Source organism: Pongo pygmaeus, chromosome 11, assembly GCF_028885625.2.
Source record: "Pongo pygmaeus isolate AG05252 chromosome 11, NHGRI_mPonPyg2-v2.0_pri, whole genome shotgun sequence".
Classification (NCBI taxonomy): Eukaryota; Metazoa; Chordata; class Mammalia; order Primates; family Hominidae; genus Pongo; species Pongo pygmaeus.
Window position 1 is genome coordinate 23,426,739 of NC_072384.2, and position 21,330 is coordinate 23,448,068.

Genomic DNA, 21,330 nt, shown 5'->3' on the forward strand with positions numbered 1-21,330 from the left:
TGGTGGCACGTGCCTGTCGTCCCAGCTACTTGGGAGGGTAAGCCGGGAGGATAACTTGAGCCTGGGAGGTCGAAGCTGCAGTGAGCTGAGATCACGCCACTGCGCTCCAGACTGGGTGACAGAGAGAGACTCCTCTGTCTCAAAAAAAACAAAAAAAAAAGTGGCTGACAGGTGTAGCTGATGATTTTGATATGAATGTGAGAGGGAAAAAGAGGAGTCAAGTTTGACACCGAGTACTTTGACCTGAGCAACTGGAAGAAGGGAGGTGCCTTGGCTGAGATGAGGAAGGCTGTGGGAAGATGTTTGAAGGAAGAGTGGAGATCAGAAGTTATGCTTTAAAAATGGTAAGTTTGATGCTCCTGATAGTTATGGGGTAAGCCAGAGTGTGCAGCTGGAGAGAAGCCTGTGGTTCACAGAAGAGTTCTGAGCTGGAGACATCAGTTCAGGAGACAGCCAGGAGACCCAGTGAGATCAAAAAGGAGCAAGGGCCCTGGAGCCCTCTCATGTCTAGAGGCCAGGACAATGGGCCTGGAACCAGCAGACGACACCGAAAAGCAGAAATAGCAAGGTGAAGGAAAAGCCAGTGCACTGTGTCCCGGAAGTCAAGTGAAGAGGGTGTTACCCAGGGGGAGAAAGTGATCAGCTGGGCCTCATGTTGCTAGACATGTTAAGATCAGTCCGAAAATGGACAATTGGATTGAGCAATCTGGCAATGACCTTGCAATAGGAGAGCTAAGCAAGTTTCCAGCCTTGAAATTGTATAATCCTTTTAGTTTTTTGGGTTTTATTTTTATTTTTTGAGGCTGAGTCTTGCTCTATTGCCCAGGCTGGAGTGAAATGGCATGATCTCGACTCACTGCAACCGCTGCCTCTCAGGTTCAACCAATTCTCGTGCCTCAGCCTCCTGAGTAGCTGGGATTACAGGCACTCACCACGCCCAGCTAATTTTTGTATTTTTAGTAGAGATGGGGGTTTCACCATGTTGACCAGGCTGGTCTCAAACTCCTGACCTCAATCCACCCTCCTCAGCCTCCCAGAGTGTTGGGATTACAGGCGTGAGCCACCTAGCTCGGCCTATCCTTTCAGTTTATACAAGCTATTATATTTCAAATTAAACAATGAAGGAAGAGTCAAATAACGCTAAAGCAGTCCCCTCATCAGAGGTAACACGGCACCTCCCACATCGAAGAGCAAGGGTAGGAAGCATGGAGCTCCCCAGCTGTTCTTGAAACTGTGACTGCCCTCATCATTTTTGGGACATTACTTCTACCTGAGGCCTCTTGATTGGAGTCAAAATTGAAACCCAAGTCAGCCTGGTTCCAAGGGCTATGTCCCTTTCTCCTTATGACATTTTTATTTCTTTTTAGAGTAAAATGTTTTCACCAGCTTCTGGAAGTTACAAATCCATTTTCTTCATCTTTTGCTCTGCTTTAGAAAAATGTGAAACTGAATGGCTGGGCGCGGTGGCTCACGCCTGTAATCCCAGAACTTTGGGAGGCCAAGGCGGGCGGATCACGAGGTCAGGAGATGGAGACCATCCTGGCTGACATGGTGAAACCCCATGTCTACTAAAAACACAAAAAAGATTAGCCGGGCGTGGTGGTGGGTGCCTGTAGTCCCAGCTACTCAGGAGGCTGAGGCAGGAGAATGGCGTGAACCCAGGAGGCGGAGGTTGCAGTGAGCCAAGATCACGCCACTGCACTCCAGCCTGGGTGACAGAGTGAGACTCCGTCTCAAAAAACAAAAAGAAGGAAAGAAAAATGTGAAACTGTACTGTAGGGTAGTTTTCTTTTTCCAAACATTTTTTTGTGCTGCTTACTGGTCTGAAAAAATATTCTTCTAATCAATAATAATATATTTGAGACATTCATGGACAGGTTAAGAATGAGAAGATCCCTTTGGAAGGAACAAGGCAACAAAGACCCCAGTTCATAGAAGATCATACTTTTGTTAGGCAGCTTGTCTCAAACTTCTCCTGTGATGCTTAGCATCCAAACTGGTGTAAGGTAAATGATTCCTCCTAGCTGAGTCCTTGTCCTGTTCTTAACCATGCATCCCAGATCAGTCCTGCCCATGGTTCTTATTCTTTTTACTCTCACTTAGTGGGATTGGGAGCAAGGAATGCAGATTTTTTTTTTTAACTCTGTTGCCCAGGCTGGAGTGCAGTGGCATGATCTCGGCTCACTGCAACGTCTGCCTCCCTGGCTCAAGTGATTCTCTCTCCTGCCTCAGCCTCCTGAGCAGCTGGGATTACAGGCGTGCACCACCACGCCCAGCTAATTTTTGTATTTTAGTAGAGACGGGGTTTCACCATGTTGGCCAGGCTTGTCTCGAACTCCTGACCTGCCTCGGCCTCCCAAAGTGCTGGGGTTACAGGCGTGAGCCACTGCACCCAGCTGGGGTGCAGATTTTACATCTACCTCTACAGGCCATGGATTTGGCCACAGAAATTCACCTGTGGCATATCAGAGTATAATTGGCAGAGTGTTTTCTTTCTTTCTTAATGGTACATAAATTGTGGAGTGTCTTACATCCACAGGCATCTTGGATTTGATGAATTATGATGCTGGCCACATGCAAGCTATCCATGGCCCTATTTAGGCTGCTGTAGGTGCCACACAGTTGCTATGCTCACCTGTATCTCTTTTAGTCCCCAGTATGTCATGTTTTTCTTTCAGTATTAGCTACTTATTTTCTTACTTCCCCCATTCATTCAATGAAAATCTTTCTCCATAACTCATTTTCCTTTTTTGGAAATGGCATTCTATAAACCAGAGGCATTGCCTTTTATTTCTTCTCTTACAGGATTAATTTTTTTGCCTCCCAGGAAATGACATTAACTACATTCCATAAAGCCCCGGCCGCAGTGATGCGGAAGGCAGGCGACACAAGGCAGAAGTCAGGGATGGAGATTGTCTTCCGGGCATGCGGGAACCTGCTGGGGTGCCATGGTGTAGCCCCCTTCCCTCTCTGAGCCTAGGCACTTGTATCAGGGAGAGAAGGCACTGAATTTGCCAGTCAAGGTCCCTCCTGCCCTAAATTCTAGAATTCATTTGAGCCCCACAAATCCTCACTGGAAAAGAAGTTCTGATGCGACCCCCAGCCTGCCCTGGTGAGGGACAGCTCCAAGACTGGCTGACCAGAGCAATCAGTGCCTCCTCTCTGGCAGAGTAAATAGCCACAGTCAACGCACCTCCCACAACCATGCTCCTCCACCACCTTGACTGATCTGTCCTACCTGTCACAGATCAGTGTCTAACATCAGAGAGCATTTCTGAGGTACAAAAACTGGGAACACAGGGAGGTAGGCACAAACTCGAAAAGCCAGAGGGACAGACCCCACTGTAATTGTTTACCGTCTGTCTCCCTCGGACTGTGTCCCGTTCAATCTTGTGCCCACCTCCACCTGCTCCCTCACACTTGGCAATCAACTGCACAGAACAGGCACTCAGGAAGTGCCAAGGGAGTGAATAGTTCAGATGTGGGCGTATGTGAGAGAAGTGCCCAATGAGTTCATTCATTGGAAAGGAGGAAATTATCTGATGCAATGTGGGGGTTAGAGAAGACCCAAGATTCAGCACACCATGCTAGGAAACGCCTAAGAAACAAAGGAGGACTGCGGCAGACGTCTGCTCTTTCTGGTTCCCAGCCTCGTTGGCCTTGTGCGTTCGCCTCCCAGTTTTCTTTGAATTCACCACCTCTCCCCACTCTAGTCAACCCATGCGAGTCTCCCTTTCAAATCAACCCATGTGAGTGACCCCAGCAAGAGGTCCTGCCAGTGGCAACAAGGCCCAGGCCGCAGGGACAGACATGTTATAAAGTTTGGGCAAATGAGAGTCCTCCCTAGGACTCTTGCTAGAACTATTGGGATAGGCACACTTCCCACAGTGTCTCCAAACTCGGAGGAGCAGCTGGCGGCCCTTTCATCACCACAGGGAGCTCTAGCCCAAGAATAAAGCCAGCCCCAAAGAAAGCCAAACCAAGAGATGGAAGGAGATGGTTTCCTGATGCCCTTGTCTGAGTCCCTCAATCTAGCCATGCATGACATTCCCTAGACTTTTCAGTAAGGTGTGCTAATAATTTTCTTTTTCACCCCAAAACCAGTTTGAGTTAAATTTCTGTCACAGGCAGCAAAAATGTCCTAATACAGGCAACAGATTTTTTTTTTTATTATTATTAATTGGCTGATTTGTTGGGCATAGTGGCACACACCTATAGTCCCAACTATCTGGGATGTGGGAGTACTGCTTGAGTCCAGGAGTTTGAGACCAGTCTGGGCAATATAGCGAGACTCTGTCTTAAAAAAAAAAAAAAAGAAAGGAGGCTGGGCATGGTGGCTCACTCCTGTAATCCCAGCACTTTGGGAAGCTGAGGCGGGCGGATTACCTGAGGTCGGGAGTTCAAGACTAGCCTGACCAACATGGCGAAACCCTGTCTCTACTAAAAATACAAAATTAGCTGGGCATGGTGGTGCATGCCTGTAATCCCAGCTACTCAGGAGGCTGAGGCAGGAGAATTGTTTGAAGCCGGGAGGCGGAGGTTGCAGTGAGCCGAGATCATGCCATTACACTCCAGCCTGGGCAACAAGAGCAAAATACCATCTAAAAAAAAAAAAAAAAAAACAAAAAAAAAACCTGGTGTGATTCCGTCCTGCGCGGCTGTTCTCCCAGTTCAAGGGCTGGTGCAAAGGATGAATTGCATATTGTTGAAGCAGAGGCAATGAATTACAAAGGCAGTCCAATTAAAGTAACACTGGCAACTTTGAAAATGTCTGTACAGCCAAAGGATTCCCTTGGGGGCTTTGAAATCACACCACCAGTGGTCCTACGGTTGAAGTGTGGTTCAGGGCCAGTGTATATTAGTGGACAGCACTTAGTAGCTGTGGAGGAAGATGCAGAGTCAGAAGATGAAGAGGAGGAGGATGTGAAACTCTTAAGTGTATCTGGAAAGCGGTCGGCCCGTGGAGGTGGTAGCAAGGTTCCACAGAAAAAAGTAAAAGTTGCTGCCATGAAGACGAAGATGATGATGATGATGATGATGATGATGATGATTTTGATGATTTTGATGATGGGGAAGCTGAAGAAAAAGCACCGGTGAAGAAATCTATACGAGATACTCCAGCCAAAAATGCACAAAAGTCAAATCAGAATGGAAAAGACTCAAAACCGTCAACACCAAGATCAAAAGGACAAGACTCCTTCAAAAAAACAGGAAAAAACTCCTAAAACACCGAAAGGACCTAGTTCCATAGAAGACATTAAAGCAAAAATGCAAGCAAGTATAAAAAAAGCGCATTGAACAGTCCAGGGCACTGCTGGTAAATTAAGCCCAAAGATGGGGAGAAAGGAAAAGGAGAGACAAATATAGTCCATACTGAGTGTCATCAACAATCCAGACTGAAGTCTTCTATTTTAATCTCAATCCCCTTTTCTGATTTGCCACCCATGCCTCTTCAGGCTAGAAACAATCTCACTCTTGGTTCCCTAAAGCACTTTCTTCTGACTGCTGTGATTCAGTGAACCTTGCCCTTTCCTTTCTATTACTTGTGCATTTGCCTCACCTCTGACAATGTTTTAAGTTGCCTTTGTATCTCCTCAGCCGCTTAATAAATATTTGAATGAATCAAAAAAAAAAAAGGAAAAAAAAAAGAGAAAGGAAAGAAAACAGAAAAAAAAAGATAAACTGGCAGATTTGAAACAATCATAGGTTTAAGAGGAAAAACTTAGAACAAATAGCTGGGAATGATACCGTCAGAGATGGGCTCAAGAGCAGTGGTGGGAAGAGGCCCGCTGCCAGCTCCACCCCTGCTCCCGCCCTGCTGATGTGGTCACAGCGAAGGGCTGCAGTGGACTCAAGAACATTCCTATCATCCTGATGAAGTCGGAAAATAGAAACCTCACTCTTTTGTCTTCCTGTTAGCAGGTGTTTGGAAGCCTTCAAACAGTTTCCAAAAGTCTCAGCAAGCTGAGAGCAGGGGCTCTCAGAAGCCCACGGGGGATGTTTGGCACCTGTTTTGCTGGTAAAATGGGAGGAAGTCCATACATACTCTTGCCACCCCCAGTGTGACCAGAGGGAAGTTTCTCCCCTCTTGACGTTGTAAATGTCTTGCATAATTTAGCCTCTCTTTTCCTGGTTAAACGTTACCCACAGCTGCCTGCTAAATGGAAAAATGACCAACAAATCACCAGGCAGGTATGTGTCCGTGAAGAATTTCTCACTAACCAGCAGGGATGTTGACCTTTCATTTTAACAACCTGGGGTTGTGAGACCATAAAAAATCACTTGTGCAGGGGGTATAGGGTTGCAATTAATTGTTCCTCACAGATACTACATGTGTCAGGAAGTGAGGGCTTTCTCTGATGATATAATGACCTTCATTCAGCCACCAGATCTTTTAAGCAGGTAACACAAGCCCAGTGGCAGAGTTTTTATTTTTTCCTTTCAAAAGCCATGTTTTCAGAGATTAAAAATTTGTTCTGCTTGCATTGAAGTAGGCCTTAAAAACAAAACAAAATTTTTTTTTTTTTTTTTTTGAGACGAAGTCTTGCTGTGTTGCCAGGCTGGAGTGCAATGGTGTGATCTCAGCTCACTGCAACCTCTGCCTCCCCGGTTCAAGCAATTCTGCCTCAGCCTCCCGAGTAGCTGGGACTACAGGCTTATGCCACCATGCCCGGCTAACTTTTGTACTTTTAGTAAAGACGGGATTTCACCACGTTAGCCAGGCTGGTCTCAAACTCCTGACCTAGGTGATGTGCCCGCCTTGGCCTCCCAAAGTGCTGGGATTACAGGCATGAGCCACGGCGCCTGGTCCAAAACAGACTTTAATGTCAGTTTATTGCACCTCAGCCTCTCAAAGCACTGGGATTACAGGTGTGAGCCCACCATGACCAGCTGTTGAATGAATTTTGACAAATACATACACTTGTGCAACCAGCCCCACAATCAAAATGCAGAATACTTCCATCACTCCAAAGTTCCCTCATGCTCCTTTGTGGCCAATCTCCTCCCACAACCCCTGGTTCCAGGCTACCATTGATCTCATTTCTGACCTTATAGTTTGTCTTTTCTATAATTTCTTTTTTTTTTTTTTTTTGAGACGGAGTCTCGCTCTGCCACCCAGGCTTGAGTGCAGTGGCACAATCTCAGCTCACTGCAACCTCCCCCTTCCAGGGTTCAAGTGATTCTCCTGCCTCAGCCTCCCAAGGAGCTGGGACTACAGGCGCCTGCCATCACGCCTGGCTAAACTTTTCTATAATTTCATATGAATGGAATCATATAGCATGGGCTCATTTTTCTCTGTTTCACAGACCATAAGCACTTTGGGATCATCCATGTGTCAGTAGTTCTTTTTATTGCTGGGTGAATGAAGCACAGTTTGTCCATTCACCAGCTGATAGACATTTTAATTGCTTCCAGTTTTATGCTATCATTAATAAAGCACTTATAAATATTCATATACAAGGCTTTGAATGAACATTATGTTTTTATTTCTCTTGGATAAATACGTACAAGTTGGATCTCTGGGTTATATGATAAATTTATTCTAACTTTATAGGAACCCGCCAGACTACTTCCAACAGCAATGTATGGGAGTCCCAGTTGCTCTACATCCTTGCCAATATTTTGTGTAGTCAGAATTTTCAATTTTAGCCACTCTAGTGGGTGTTTAGTGATACCTCGTTGTAGTTTTAATTTCGGCCCCTCATTTGACAGAGAATCATAGGCAGAAGAGTCAGAGCTTGGACTTCGCACCCGTGGTCTTTTGAAAGCCACAGGTAGGGAAGACAATGCCCATGCACCCAAGTCGAAACATGTGGAGAAAATCTTACCCTGTGGAGGAAAAACCCACTCATGGATATGTTTCAAAACTTAGTTTAGATCTTTTGAGTTATCACACTCGTGTGAGATTTGCCTCCCTCAAACCTTGTTATTACCTTGGCACATTACATATCTGATGTGAAAATTAAATAAAAAAGAAAAGGAAAAAAAAAGCTTAGTTTATGAGGGAAACTCATTACCCACCTGTATTGTAATGGAGATGAATCTCCTAGAGCAGTCTAAACATGCGGCTTTTCTGGTTTTGAAAGGGGAAGAGCTGGCTTGGAGCTCCACACACTGGGCCACAATCTTGACCTCAATCTCCTCAATCCTCCTGGGCATCTCTTCAGGACCGTGGTCAAAGAACAGATAAATTAACAGTGGGTCAGGCACCGTTCCACACATTGGTGACCTGGGCCCTGTCCTTATAGAGCTTACGATCCCATGAGGAAGGCAGATGCCAAATAAGTGATTATAAGTTGTGTGCTATGGAAAGCAGGAGCAGTAAGCCAGGGGCACATGATAAGGGGACTTAACCCAACCCCAGTGGCAGGAAAGTGCCCAAGCCTTCCAGAAAGGGAAAGAACGCACACAAAGCTCTGGGGAGGAACTGGCAGTGTGAGTTAGAGGAAACCAGGGAAGTCCAATATGGTCACTGCCTAAGAAAGAGCCTGACAAGAACACAGAGGCCCAGGCTCATGGCAGCAGGATACGGCCTGCTCATCTGTTTTTTCCCAAGTTCCCAAGCTGTCCTGATGGCAACCAAAGTTTAAGAACCACAGCCTAAGAACAATCTGCCAGGCTACCTCTCCTGCACCAAACACCCCCTGGTTGGATGGAAGTTGATTCCTCCAGAGCGCCCTGTCTTAAGCCTCCACACTGTGCAATTCTCTATCACTTCTTTAATCTTTTTCCAGACGGTGGGTTTTTTTTTCACTATTACATGGCTTTATTTATTTATTTATTTATTTATTTATTTATTTATTTATTTATTTTTGAGATGGAGTCTCGCTCTGTCACCCAGGCTAGAGTGCAATGGCGTGATCTCTGCTCACTGCAACCTCCACCTCCCGGGTTCAAGCAATTCCGGCCACAGCTTTCCGAGTAGCTGGGATTACAGGCGCCCGACACCATGCCCGTAAAATTTTTGTACTTTTAGTAGAGACGGGGTTTTGTCATGTTGGCCAGGCTGGTCTCGAACTCCTGACCTCAAGTGCCCGCCTTGGCCTCCCAAAGTGCTGAGATTACAGGAGTGAGCCACCACGCCCAGCCTATTTATTTATGTATCATTATTATTATTTTTTTTTGAGATGGAGTCTCGAACCGTTGCCCATGCTGGAGTGCAGTGGTGCCATCTCAGCTCACTGCAAGCTCCGCCTCCCGGGTTCACGCCATTCTCCTGCCTCAGCCTCCTGAGTAGCTGGGACTACAGGCGCCTGCCACCACGCCAGGCTAATTTTTTTTTGTATTTTTAGTAGAGACGGGGTTTCACCATGTTAGCCAGGATGATCTCAATCTCCTGACCTCGTGATCTACCCACCTCGGCCTCCCAAAGTGCTGGGATTACAGGCGTGAGCCACTGCGCCTTAGCCTACTTATTTTTTAAATCAACTTTATTTAAGTATAATTTACAAACAGTAAAGTTTACCAATTTTAAATAAAATATTCAATGGGTTTCAACAAACCCATACAGTTGTAAAGCCACCATTACTCCAACCATCACTCTTGCCCCTTTGCAGTCAAGCCCCTTCCCCCATTCCCAGCTCCAGGTAGCCACTGATCGGCTTTCTGAAACAATGGTTCTGCCTTTCTGTTCTTTCTTGTAAATAAAGTATGTGGTATTCTGTGTCTAGTTTCTGTCATTTAGCATAATGCTTTAGAGATTCATCTATGTCACGTGTATCAGTAATTCATTTTTAAAAATTTCTAAGCAGAGTCGCATTGTATCGATTACCACGATTTGTTCACCAATTGATGGACATTTGGATTGTTTCCAGTGGTTGGCTATTTGAAATGAAACTTTTGTGAAAGACAAGTTTTTTTGTGAACGTTTCCATTTCTTGTGAGTAGGTAACTCAGGAGTGAAATGCTAGGTCATAGGTATGTTTACTTTTTTTTTTTTTTAAAGACGGAGTTTCGTTCTTGTTGCCCAGGCTGGAGTGCAATGGTGACATCTTGGCTCACTGTAGCGTCTGCCTCCTGGGTTCAAGCGATTCTCCTGCCTCAGCCTCCCGAGCAGCTGGGATTACAGGCATGTGCCACCACTCCCAGCTAATTGTGTATTTTTAGTAGAGATGGGGTTTCTCCATGTTGGTCAGGCTGGTCTTGAACTCCCGACCTCAGGTGATCTGCCTGCCTCAGCCTCCCAAAGTGCTGGGATTATAGGCATTAGCCACGGCGCCCGGCTGGTATGTTTATAAGAATCTGCCAGAAGCCAGGCCTGGTGGCATGTGCCCATAGCCCTAGCTATTCAAGAGGCTGAATTAAAACCTGATTGTGTTTGAATAAAAGCACTGTCAGGCCAGGTGCGGTAGCTCACACCTGTAATCCCAACACTTTGGAAGGCCGAGGCAGGCAGATCGCTTGAGGTCAGGAGTTCGATACTACCCTGGCCAACATGGAGAAACCCCGTCTCTACTAAAAATACAAAAATCAGCCGAGCATGGTGGCACATGCCTGTGGTCCCAGCTACTCCGGAGGCTGAGGCAGGAGAATCGCTTGAACCCGGGAGGTGGAGGTTGAGGTGAGCCAAGATTGCACCATTGCACTCCAGCCTGGGCAACAGAGCAAGACTCAGTCTTAAAAAAAAAAAGAAAAAAGAAACAACAAAAAAAGCACTCTCACTGCAGAAAGGAAAATAGGTTGAAAGGGACCAAAGGCCAGTTAAGCGTCTTTTACAGTAATTTAGGTGGGAGGCTTGGAGAGAGAGTTAGAAAACCTCTGGTCAACATTTATATCAGTAGACAAAGGGGCTGCAAGAAGAGGGACAGGAAAGAAGAATTTACCTTTGCATGTGCTGAGTGCACAGACGAACTGTGTACTTGACCAGTGTTGGGCTGTGAGTGAGTCACAGAGCCTGGCAAAGATCTGCTCCTGACTGTGCTTGGGGACCGGGGATCCCACCAATGGGAACCGGTGGGAACAAAGACAAGAGACAGTTCTGTAACCACCCAAGAGGTTCACCTTGCCCACTGCCTACACAGAGCCGATTCATCAAGACAGGGGAATCGCAATGCAGAAAGAGTAATTTACGCAGAGTTGGCTGTGCGGGAGACTGGAGCTTTATTACTCAAATCAGTCTCTCCAAGCATTCAGGGAGCAGAGCTTTTTTTTTTCAGACGGAGTCTCGCTCTGTCGCCCAGGCTGGAGTGCAGTGGTGCAATCTCGGCTCACTGCAAGCTCCGCCTCCCGGGTTCACGCCATTCTCCTGCCTCAGCCTTCCAAGTAGCTGGGACTACAGGCGCCCGCCACCACGCCAGGCTAATTTTTTCTAATTTTTAATAGAGATGGGGTTTCACCGTGTTAGCCAGGATGGTCTCGATCTCCTGACCCCGTGATCCACCCACCTCGGCCTCCCAAAGTGCTGGGATTACAGGCGTGAGCCACCGTGCCCGGCATCGGGGATGAAGAGCTTTTAAAGGTAATTTGGTGAGTGAGGGGAAGCCAGTCAGCCAAGAGTGCTGATTGGTCAGGTCAGAGATGAAATCACAGGGAGTCTAAGCTGTCTTTTTGTGCTGAGTCAGTTCATGGGTGGGGACCACAAGATCAGATGAGCCAGTTTATTGATCTGGGTGGTGCCAGCTGATCCATCAAGTGCAGGGGCTGAAGAATATCTCAGGCACTGTTCTTAGGAGCAGTGTAGGGAGGGTCAGAATCTTGTAGCCTCCAGCTGCATGACCCCTAAACCATAATTTCTAATCTTGTAGCTAGTGTTAGTATTACAAAGGCAATCTAGTCCTCAGGCAAGAAGGAGGTCTGCTTGGGAAAGGGCTGTTACTGTCTTTGTTTAAACTATAAGCTAAGTTTCTCCCAAAATTAGTTTAGCCTATGCCCAGGAAAGAACAAGGATAGCTTAGAGGTTAGAAGCAAGATGGAGTTGGTGAAGTTAGACCTCTTTCACCGTCTCAGTCATAATTTTGCAAAGGCAGTTTCAGTTCTTATCTCCTTGGCTGAGACCAGAAAATAAATTATCACAGGAAAGGAGTTGTAAGTAGTGGCTGGTTGTCTTTTGAAATAACATGTCACAACAGCATGCAATTATTATTAATTTACAGAGCAACTAATCTTGATGGGCACTGTCAGATATGGGTATCGATATGGGTGAGACACTTACCCTTCCTTCAAGCTGCTCATAGTTTAGTAAGTGAGCAAACTGACTGTGCTGACTGTTGTTTCTTTTTTTTTTTTTTTTTTTTTTTTTTTGAGACAGAGTCTTGCACTTGTCTCTTGTCACCCAGGCTGGAGGGCAATGGCACAATCTTGGCTCTCTGCAACCTCCGCCTCCCAGGTTCAAGTGATTCTCCTGTCTCAGCCTCTCGAGTAGCTGGGATTACAGGCGCCCGCCACCACGCCTGGCTAATTTTTGTATTTTTTTTAGTAGAGACGGGGTTTTGCCATGGTGGCCAGGCTAGTCTTGAACTCCTGACCTCATGATCCGCCAGTCTTGGCCTCCCAAAGTGCTGGGATTACAGGCGTGAGCCACCGCGCCCAGCCCTGACTGTGGTTTCTAACACTGTCTCTACAGGAAGCCATCTCTCTAACAGTCTCTCAGATCTTAACCTATTTATTTGTATTCTCTTACTGAGTGGGCCCAATACCTGCAAAAGGGCAGCTGTGTAACAGCATCACCACAGCTCTGTTGTACGAGTTGAAGTGCATTAACTTTGAAGAATTAATTAATATAGTGTCTCTCTTCCAGGATTCCTACAGGACATGCTGCTAAGGGCTCAGCCCAGAAGTGGGCTCCATCCTCAGCTTTTTTTCAGAAGCTACAGAAGCAATTGTTTTCACCCCCATACTCAGAGCGAGTGAAATGAGGGTTGCTGGAAGAAAGTACTTCACGACAACAGAGTGGTTATCAAAATATGCCAGTCAGCCACACAGCTCCCAGCTCACCAGATTTGTCCAAGGGCCAATCAGCCCTAAGGGTTCCTGTGGAGAAAAATGCTCATATATTGGGAGACAGAAAGGAGAGCTTTGGCTGAAACCACTTTGCCTTCACCAGCAACTTTTTAATCCCTTTGTCTGGTGCATGAAATCAGTTCCCAGAACACGGAGGTTATTAATAACTGTGGGACCTTTTCCCAGTCTCCAGATCAATTGGCAGAAGCCTCTGGTTATTTCCTTCTGGATGCTTCTATTATTTGGAGCTGGGAAGTGACCTCCTCCTCAAAACCCATACAGATTTTCACCTGGCTTGGGAATTACACAGTCACCCACCAGCCCCCAGCCTTGCCTCCTCTCCACTCTTCCCTGGCTGGGCTGGCTCAGTGCAAGGCTGGTGTCTTTGCTTCTACCGAGAGACTACATGCTGTCCAGTGGAGTCCAGCACGTACCTCTCCTCCCACTGGTTCCTCACTGCCAGATGAGGTCCAGGGCATTGATCCGGATCCATGGAGCCAGCCTGATTTAGAATGAGTCACTTTGAGCTGGCTCCTCTCCTCATGCTTGGCAGAGGTCCTAGCATCAGCTGCTGGGCAGGTGCTGAGCAAGGCCAAGGTCTTAACTTGGGAACACTGGGGTAGACATTTCTCCAGGAGGAGCTGCTGGGATCGGCAGGACTCAGTAGAGAGAGTGTCTTACATGTAGGGCTTCCCCCTTCTCTCCCTCTTGCTTCCTTCCTGCAGGGGCCAAGCCATGCCTGTGGCTTTACCAGGAGGATCTCAGTGCAGGAAATGTTGCAGCTTCTCTGATTCTCATCTGCTCTCTCAGCTCCAGGTCACCCCTTGCTTGCTGGCCGCATCACAAGGAATGGCCCTCAGCACCCCAATCCAGATGGGCACAGTGGGCTGGACAAATCTGGGTCATACTGGCTAAACACCGTTAGCTTCCCTGTGAAATGAAAGCAAGAGCCTTCGCCTTGCGAGGCCGAGGGAGGTGGGGGCAAAGCACCTCCCATGCGGGCACAGTGGGTCTCTACTGAGGGTTTGATCATTAGGAGCCTTGTCACCTCCGAGAACTGACCTCATCTCTCCCCACAAACCTGCTCACCCGGTCTGCTTCCTGTCTGGGTGGATGGCATCATCACTCTTAGTCACTCAGACTGAACAAAGCAGCTCTCTTCTGGCTCATCTTGCACTGGCCTATTTGTATGTGTGTGTGTGGTAAATATACCTAAAATGCGTATTTTTTTGAGACAGGGTCTCACTCTGTTGCCAAGGCTGGAGTACAGTGGAACCATCTCGGCTCACTGCATCCTCCACCTCCAGGACTCAAACCATCCTCCCACCTCAGCCTCTGAAGTAGCTGGGACTACAGGTGCATACCACCATGCCCAGCTAATTTTTGTATTTTTTTGTAGAGACAAGGTTTCACCATGTTACCCAGGTTGGTGGGGTTTGTTTGTTTGTTTTGAGACAGAGTCTCACTCTTTCTCCCAGGCTAGAGTGAAATGGCACGATCTTGGCTCACTACAATCTCCGCCTCCTGGGTTCAAGCGATTCTTCTGCCTCAGCCTCCTGAGTAGCTGGAATTATAGGCGCCCACCACCACGCCTGGCCAATTTTTGTATTTTTAGTAGAGACGGGGTTTCACCATGTTGGCCAGCGTGGTCTCGAACTCCTGACCTCAGGTGATCCACCTGCCTCGGCCTCCCAAAGTGCTGGGATTATAGGCATGAGTCACTGTGCCTGGACCCAGGCTGGTTTTGAACTCCTAAGCTCAAGCTACCCACCTGCCTCAGCCTCCCAAAGTGCAGGGATTATAGGCATGAGCCACCGCATCCAGCCTAAAATGTAGCATCTTAACCATTTTTAAGTGTGCAGTTGAGTGGCATTAAGTACATTCGCATTGTTGTGCAACCATCACCACCACCCATCCACAGAACTTTTTCACACTCTCCAGCTGAAACTCTGCGCCCATTAAATGCTCACTTCCCATTCCCCTCTCCTCTCAGGTCCTGGCAACCGCCATCTTACTTTCTATCACTACAAATTTGACTACTCTAGGGACCTCATGTAAGTGGAATCATACAGGATGTGTCCTTTTGTGTCTGGCTTATCTCACTTATCACATTGTTCATAACATTCATCCGTGTAGTAGCACGTGTCAGAATCTCCTTGCTTTTTCAGGCTGAATAATATTCCATTTATATATATACCACATTTTGTTTATCCACTCATTGGTCCATTTTTTTTTCAGACGGAGTCTTGCTCTGTCTCCCAGGCTGGAGTGCAGTGGCACAATCTCGGCTCACTGCAACCTCCGCCTCCCGGGTTCAAGAATTCTCCTGCCTTAGCCTCCTGAGTAGCTGAGATTACAGGTGAGTGCTACCATGCCCGGCTAATTTTTGCATTTTTAGTAGAGACGGGGTTTCATCATGTTGGCTAGGCTGGTCTTGAACTCCTGACCTCAGGTGATCCATCTACCTTGGCCTCCCAAAGTGCTGGGATTACAGGCGTGAGCCACCGAGCCTAGCCTCATTGGTCTATTTTTTTGTTTCGAAACAGAGTTTTGCTCTTGTTGTCCAGGCTGGAGTGCAATGGCATGATCTCGGCTCACTGCAACCTCCGCCTGCCGGGTTCAAGCAATTCTCGTGCCTCAGCCTCCCGAGTAGCTGAAGTACAGGCATGCACCACTACGCCCGGCTAATTTTGTATTTTTTGTAGAGACAGGGTTTCTCCATGTTGGTCAGGCTGGTCTCGAACTCCCGACCTCAGGTGATCCACCCACCTTGGCCTCCCAAAGTGCTGGGATTATGATCTATTTTTTAAAAGGACTTTTGGATAGGAAATTAACACACAGAGCTTTAAAACCCACCCACTACAGAACAGGGTAGGGTGCCTCTTGTCTCCTGGTGGCCCGAAGGCAGGGCCTCCTTTGGGCCTCTGTCCCCTGCCCTCTGCCTGTCCACAGTCCTCTGTCTTTCCCTCAGCAGTGTCCTTCCTGTTGGTCTTCCTCTCTGTTCCCACTGCCTAGCTCTGGTTTCTGCTCTAATACCTTCTCATCCTCAGGCGTTCCCGCCCAGACTCTGCCTCCTAGAAGCTGGCCTACAAGTGCTGCCAGGGAAGCTGCCTAAGGTTCAGCCCCTGCCCTACCAGCCCTTAGCCTCTGAGGCTGCCCTCCAGCTTGTCCCAGCTGACCATGACTGATGTGTGTCCCCCTGCACCGGATGGACTTCCTTGCCAAACCGCTTGGAGAGCCCTTCTTTTTCTCAAGAGTCAGCACAAGTCCTCCTTCCTTAGAAAGGGCCCTGAGCTCTTCCTGCCAGCCCTACCTGAATTTCTTTCTCTCCTTTGTGCTCCTACAACAGTGACCCTATTCTGACTCGTGCTCTGTAGCCACTTGGCTACTTTCCAATCTCTTCTAAGATAAGCAAACTCCTGGAAGGAAAAAACAAGGCCCATTTACCTTTGAGTGTCCCCAGGGCTAGCCAGTGCCCTGCACAGAGGAAGCCACAGTCAGCAAGTGTGGAATCTGGAAAGCTCTCGGAGGAATCTTTGCCAGGCCCAGGTGCAGAGACTGGACTGGGGGTTGTTATTTAGCTTATCGGAGCCTCTATTTCCTCAGACTGGGAAAATGGTTTTTCCTCACAGGCCGGCAGAGAGAATGCAACCAGTGTAAATTGAAGACAGTATTTGATAAGTGTGGGTCTCCCTAGGTGGGAGCAGGACTGTTTGTTAGGTGTCAAAGGTCTGTGAAACAATTCCCTCCCCAGGGCAAGTGGCTGGTGCAGTGCTCGTCCAGAATCATTGAAGGCAGGGAAGCCTGGCTTGGGAGAGGGAGGTCCATCCTCCAGCAGGAACGGAGAGGGGCGTGAGTGCTTCCATGGGGTCTTGTCCACAGATGCTCAAGGCCCCTGTGCAATTGGGGTTAGGAACAGGGTCACATGCAGAGGTCTGCTCTGAAGGTGCAGCCAGCCAAGTTTCATCCTTGCTTCTCAGCCCCAGCTGTTCCTCTTCCCTCTGTCCCAGCCATTTCCTTGGGTTCTTCCTATGGGCTGAGGGCAGAGGGCAGCAGCAGCAGCCACACCAAGGGAGGCTTGACACTGAACACGGGTGCGTGTGCATTTAGCCCTTGAGTGCCAGTGCCATAATGTGGCCTCAGCCCTGGGGGCACAGATTCAATGTCTCAATGTGGAAAGGTTCTTCTGATGTGCCCTCTTAACAGGGCAACCAGAGAGGCCTCAGTTCCAACTGGAAGGCCATTCCTTTACCCTTTCACCCATTCATTAACAAATGTTATTAAGCATCTAGATGGGTCAGGCCCTGTTCTATGGGGCACAGCCTGCTTCTAAACAGACTCACATGCAGTCCTGCTATTAGCCCCATCCTACCCTCCCCTGTGCCTGTTCCTTCCCATTGGACTCCTGGACCTCCAGGCCCTGCAGCAGCCATAAGGAACAGCTTTCTCTTCCCCGCCACTCCCCCGCCACAGACAGACTCTTGCTCTATTGCGCAGGCTGGAGTGCAGTGGCACGATCTCGGCTCACTACAACCTCCACCTCCTGGCTTCAAGCAATTCTCCTGCCTCAGCCTCCCAAGTAGCTGGGATTACAGGTGCACGCCACAACACCCAGCTAATTTTTGTATTTTTAGTAGAGATGGGGTTTCACCATGTTGGCTGAGCTGGTCTCGAACTCCTGACCTTGTGATCCACCAGCCTCGGCCTCCCAAAGTGCTGGGATTATAGGCGTGAGCCACAGCGCCTGGCCAGCGACAGCTTTCTCTGTGTAGTGCTAGTTCTCTGTCCCTTGCTTTTTGGCTTCCTCTACTTTGTGGACATCTCTAAGCTATTGTCATCTTCTTTCTCCTATTTCTTTGTCTTTTGGATTTATGCCTGCTTTAATACTTTTGTTAACATTAGTGATGTTTCAAGTAGGAAGAAGAAATAAATTCTGATGTTCCATCTGCCATATTTAACTAGAATTTCCTTCCAATTGAGTTTCCACTTAAAGTATTTTTACAATGATTTATGGAGTCTGGATGTTTGCAATTTGAAAATGGTAGTTGTTTATTTTAGAAATTTAAAAATAATACACAAGTATAAAGAAGAATATAAAGATGATTCATCATCTCAGAAATTAAGAAATAACCCCTCTTAACATTTTGAGATATATATATATATATATACACACACATATAGATACACATTAGTTAAAGGGAATTAAATAACCTCTTTCTGTTTGCTTAAGTTCGATGCTGACATTTGGATGCTGCCAGCTTTGTAGAAGCCTTTTGCTGTGGGAGGCACTTGCCAAGCCTTGCTGCGACACAGGAGTATCCCTTGTCATGCTGACATTGGTGCCTCTCACCTTCCCTCAGGCCTGCCTCTCTCCCCTAGTGAGCCTCAGCCTAGACTGCCCACTTCCACTGGAGATGTTCATCATCAAGTCATTTACGGATCAAAACCACAGTTCTTACCTGCAGTGCCTGAAGGTGGTTAAGAAACAGAATCTGGGTGTGCCCTCCCCAACTCTGTCATCCCTAGGAATATTCTCCCAGGTTGTGACAGAGCCCGGAAAAAAGCCATTTGCAATGACCTCACTGTACCCCAGACATCTACCAGAGTCCCTGGCCTTTTTCTGGCCCTTGGTGATCCCTGATGGGGAATTGTCAGTGGGGGAAAGGTGATTTGTTTCATTTAATCCGCCAAATGCAAATGACCAACATTTTGGGTCTTAGCCAATTTTGAGGTTTTGGATTCAGAATATGTTCTGTTGGGGCTCAAGACACACCATCCCAAAATATGACACCACCTCAAAAAATCTTCCACCACAATAAATTGCGGATATTTTCAAAAAAAAATTACGAGAGACAGAGACTTATATTGCTGGTGGGCATGTATACTAGCAAATGCTTTTGGGAAGTAATTTTTTAATTTTTTAAATCTTTTTAATCTTTTTTTTTTTTTAAATAATAGAGGCAGGTTCTTGCTATGTTGCCCAGGCAGTTCTCAAACTGCTGGACTCTCAAAGTGCTGGGATTATAGTCATGAGTCACCATGCCCTGCTGGAAAGTCATTTTTAAAGTGTCAAGAACCTTAAAAATGTTTGTACTTTTTGATCTTTGTTCTGGGACTCTAGCCTAAGGAAATAATTCTAAATACAATAAAAGCTTTCTGTACCAAAATACCAATTGCAACATTATTAATAACGTAAAAAATGATACTAAAACACTCAACTATAGGAGAATAGTACTGTGAATTGTAATCATGAAAAACTGATTATAATAAAGCCAAATGATTATTGTTGAAATAAATGAAAACAACTAAACTCAGTATTTAATATAGAGTTCAATGATGGCTGTGTTAAAACAAGAGTAATGTATGGCTGGGCGCGGTGGCTCATGCCTGTAATCCCAGCACTTTGGGAGGCCGAGGCGGGGGGCATCACCTAAGGTCGGAAGTTCGAGACCAGCCTGACCAACATGGAGAAACCCTGTCTCTGTTAAAAATACAAAAAATTAGCTGGGTGTGGTGGCACATACCTGTAATCCCAGCTACTCGGGGAAGCTGAGGCAGGAGAATCGCTTGAACATGGGAGGTGGAGGTTGCGGTGAGCTGAGATCGTGCCATTGCACTCCAGCCTGGGCAACAAGAGTGAAACTCCATCTCAAAAAAAAAAAAAAAAGAATGTATACAGTGAGACATTTTAATACTAGTTATCTTTGGATAATGAGACAGAGAAAATTTTATTTTTTTCTACTTTGTTTGTTTGCTTGCTTGAGACGGAGTTTCGCTCTTGTTGCCAAGGCTGGAGTGCAATGGTGCGATCTTGGCTTACCACAACCTCCGCCTCCCACGTTCAAGCGCTTCTCCTGCCTCAGCCTCCCTAGTAGCTGGGATTACAGGTGCCCGCCATCACACCCAGCGAATTTTTTGTATTTTCAGTAAAGATGGGGTTTCACTATGTTGGCCAGGCTGGTCTTGAACTCCTGACCTCAGGCAATCCACCCGCCTCAGTCCCGCAAAGTGCTGGGATTACAGGTGTGAGCCACCGTACCTGACTACTTTTTAATAGTACAAACTTTGTTCATAAATAAGACTTTGGCTGGGCACAGTGGCTCACGTCTGTAATCCCAGCACTTTGGGAGGCCGAGGCAGGCAGATCACCTGAGGTCAGGAGTTTGAAACCAGCCTGGCCAACATAGTGGACCAGCCTGACCAGCCTGACCAGCATGGTGAAATCCCATCTCTACTAAAAATACAGAAATTCACCAGTCGTGGTGGCAGGTACCTTTAGTCCCAGCTACTCAGGAGGCTGAGGCAGGAGAATCGCTTGAACCCAGGAGGCAAAGGTTGCAGTGAGCTGAGATTGCGCCACTGCACTCCAGCCTGGGTGACAGAACGAGACCCCATCTCCAAATAAATAAATAAATAAATAAATAAATCAGACTTCAAAAAATTAAATGCAGGGGTGGTTCCTGTTTTTAAAAGGGGAATAGTAAGCTGGGAGCCGTGGCTCACACCAGCACTTTGGGAGGCTGAGGCTGAGGCAGGCATATCACCTGAGGTCAGGAGTTTGAGACCAGCCTGGTCAACATGGTGAAACCCCGTCTCTACTAAAAATACAAAAATTAGCCAGGCGTGTTGGCGCACCTGTAATCCCAGCTACTTAGGAGGCTGAGGCAGGAGAATCGCTTAAACCCGGGAGGCAGAGGTTGCAGTGAGCCGAGATTGCACCAATGCACTCCAGCCTGGGCAACACAGCGAGACTCCATCTCAAAAAAAATAAATTAGCCTAGAATGGTGGCGTGTGCCTGTAATCCCAGCTACCCAGGAGGTTGAGGCAGGAGAATCGCTTGAACCCGGGAGGCAGTGGTTGCAGTGAGCCGAGATCGTGCCACTGCACTCCAGCCTGGGTGACAGAGCAAGACTCTGTCTCAAAAAACAAAAAGAGAATAGTAGAAGGCAACATGCCATTTTATTTAAAATTGCAAATTAGGTTTTTTAGATGGATGATAGTTGAGATCATTAAATCCCATTTCTGCCTCTCAGATTTCCACAAAATAGTACATTAAATACTCAGTCCTAAGAAATGGCAGAGATTCCAAATTGCCTCTCAATACCAGAGGGAATGGCCCAGTTTCTTCCCTTACAATAAAGGTACATCATTTGATAAACAAAGGAGTGTAGCATTAAGACTCTTACAAGGTTGTATTGCAGAAGTTACTTCCATGTCTTCACTCACAATGTGTATTCCCACCTTTATTTCCCATTCAGTACCACTGCCAGTTTCATCATCTCTCCTTTCAACTTCATTTAAAAGAGGATGCTGACTGGAATTTGGCATAATAGTATCCACCACAGCCAGGTGCCTATAGTCCCCGCTACACAGGAGGCTGAGGAGAGAGA

General features: G+C 47.0%; 2 pseudogenes; both read left to right on the plus strand.

Annotated features, from left to right (window-relative positions):
- Positions 1-4,683: 4,683 nt before the first annotated feature.
- On the plus strand, positions 4,684-5,550 carry LOC129031916 (nucleophosmin-like; annotated as a pseudogene).
- A 2,316-nt stretch (positions 5,551-7,866) lies between these two features.
- On the plus strand, positions 7,867-7,957 carry LOC129032309 (small nucleolar RNA U13; annotated as a pseudogene).
- Positions 7,958-21,330: the final 13,373 nt, after the last annotated feature.